The following is a 2,500-nucleotide window of genomic DNA, read 5'->3' as shown; positions in this document are numbered from 1 at the left end:
AGCGGTATCCTACGATACGTCTCACTCTATTTGTGTGTGTGCGCGTTTACGTGCGTGCGATTTATGCGGTTCACCCCTTTACTTTCAGCGCCCTGCGGTCCCAACAAAGGTCCCGAGCACGCCATTATGCACAGTGTGGAAGCGTGTTTCCCCCACGACACTAGACGGGCTGCTCGCCATAGTGTTCTATTGTGGCACGCTCCACCCTGAAGTTTGGTTTGTTGTATATCAAGGAATTGATAGGCACTCAAGAATGTGTGCATCGGCCGGGTTTAATCGTCCGACGCGCAATATGCGTTCAACTTATCGGTGTTCATGTGTCCTGCAGTTCACATTGTGACGCGCATTTAGCTGCGGTCTTCATCGATCCATGAGCCGAGTGATCCCCTGCCTAGGGTTTTATAGTAAGGTTCCCAATGTAACACAATCCCGGTGGTACGTCCAAAGACTAACTTTCTGACTAAGTTGTCTTTATTACCCAATAGTCCCAGGCCTTGTGACTTGTGGCTCATGTCTACGCCCATGGCCACCATTCGCTAAGATAGTTTTGAAGTCACTTTGAAGGCCCAGGAACAACTCTCTTAGCACATCGGTTAACCTGACGCCGCAGTCAACTCATGTGCTTGGATCGGATCGAGCTATTGAGTATTGGGCCTGCATACTCGCTCATCCGTATCCTTTGCGTACCGCCCCATGGCCCTTGTATGTCTGCACCACAGTTCCTGTTCGTTCCGTGCCTATGGCCGGATACGTATTGCACATCGGTATACCTGTCGCTACTCAGGCAACTCGTGTGCGTGGATTGGATCGAGAACATGGTGTGTGCCCCATGTTATAATTGATAGTCCATATCCACTTTATAGGTTAAAGTCATAAGTTGTGATTGCACAACCATTCTTCATAAGAGTTTAATCACTCTTCAACTAACTTTCGTTCTGGTGTCTTGGTATCAAATCGCGTAAGACACAAGATTCTACTGGCCAAATAGAATCTAGCACATTGGTTAACCTGGCGCCGCAGTCAACTCATGTGCTTGGATCGGATCGAGCTATTGAGTATTGGGCCTGCATACTCGCTCATCCGTATCCTTTGCGTACCGCCCCATGGCCCCGTCCTTAGAGTTAATGACTAGTAGGCTTAACTCTTTGTATGTCTGCACCACAGTTCCCGTTCGTTCCGTGCCGTGGCCGGATACGTATTGCACATCGGTATACCTGTCGCTACTCAGGCAACTCGTGTGCGTGGATTGGATCGAGCTCATGGGGTGTGTAGAGATTCCATGTTATAATTGCAAGTCCATATCCACTTTATAGGTTAAAGTCATAAGTTGTGATTGCACAACCATACTTCATAAGAGTTTAATAACTCTTCAACTAACTTTCGTTCTGGTGTCTTGGTATCAAATCGCATAAGACACAAGATTCTACTGGCCAAATAGAATCTAGCACATTGGTTAACCTGGCGCCGCAGTCAACTCATGTGCTTGGATCGGATCGAGCTATTGAGTATTGGGCCTGCATACTCGCTCATCCGTATCCTTTGCGTACCGCCCCATGGCCCCGTCCTTAGAGTTAATGACTAATAGGCTTAACTCTTTGTATGTCTGCACCACAGTTCCCGTTCGTTCCGTGCCGTGGCCGGATACGTATTGCACAACAGTAGATACCATCACCTGACGTATCTAACACACCACTATTGTAACTCGTCGTCGAAGGACCTTTCAAGTGCCTGATGGCCAGGGGAGCTCTTACACGGCACGGAGACACAGTGATGCTCGCCCATCACAGTGTACAACGATCGAGTTTGCTTAAGTGTCTGGGTACCTACACACCAGACACAATGCAATGGCCACGGATCCACACAAGGCACATCACATGCAGAAAGCTTCACCAGATTATGACACATACCACACTCTTGTAACTCGTCGTCGAAGGGGCGTTCAAAGTGCCTTACGGCTAGGGGAGATCTAGCACGGCACGGAGACACAGTGATGGTTGCCCATCAAAGTGTACAACGATCGAGTTTGCTTTCCGCGCAAGCGTTCTAAGTGTCTGGGTACCTACACACCAGACACAATGCAATGGCCACGGATCCACACAAGGCACATCACATGCAGAAAGCTTCACCAGATTCTGACACATACCACACTCTTGTAACTCGTCGTCGAAGGGGCGTTCAAAGTGCCTTACGGCTAGGGGGGATCTAGCACGGCACGGAGACACAGTGATGGTCACCCATCAAAGTGTACAACGATCGAGTTTGCTTTCCGCGCAAGCGTTCTAAGTGTCTGGGTATCTAAGCACCAGACACAATGCAATGGCCACGGATCCACACAAGGCACATCACATGCAGAAAGCTTCACCAGATTCTGACACATACCACACACATGCAACTCGTCGTCGAAGGGGCGTTCAAGTGCCTTACGGCTAGGGGAGATCTAGCTCGGCACGGAGACACAGTGATGGTCACCCATCAAAGTGTACAACGAACGAGTTGGCTT

General features: G+C 49.3%; 1 non-coding gene across 1 annotated transcript; it reads right to left on the bottom strand.

Moving 5' to 3' along the window:
• Window positions 1-241: 241 nt before the first annotated feature.
• On the bottom strand, window positions 242-399 carry LOC125773887 (5.8S ribosomal RNA). Its single transcript, XR_007420445.1, has one exon. It is a non-coding gene; the product is annotated as a 5.8S ribosomal RNA (ribosomal RNA).
• Between the last annotated feature and the right edge of the window lie 2,101 nt (window positions 400-2,500).

Source organism: Anopheles funestus (genome assembly GCF_943734845.2).
Source record: "Anopheles funestus chromosome X unlocalized genomic scaffold, idAnoFuneDA-416_04 X_unloc_60, whole genome shotgun sequence".
Classification (NCBI taxonomy): Eukaryota; Metazoa; Arthropoda; class Insecta; order Diptera; family Culicidae; genus Anopheles; species Anopheles funestus.
This window is presented reverse-complemented; position numbering and strand designations above follow the sequence as displayed.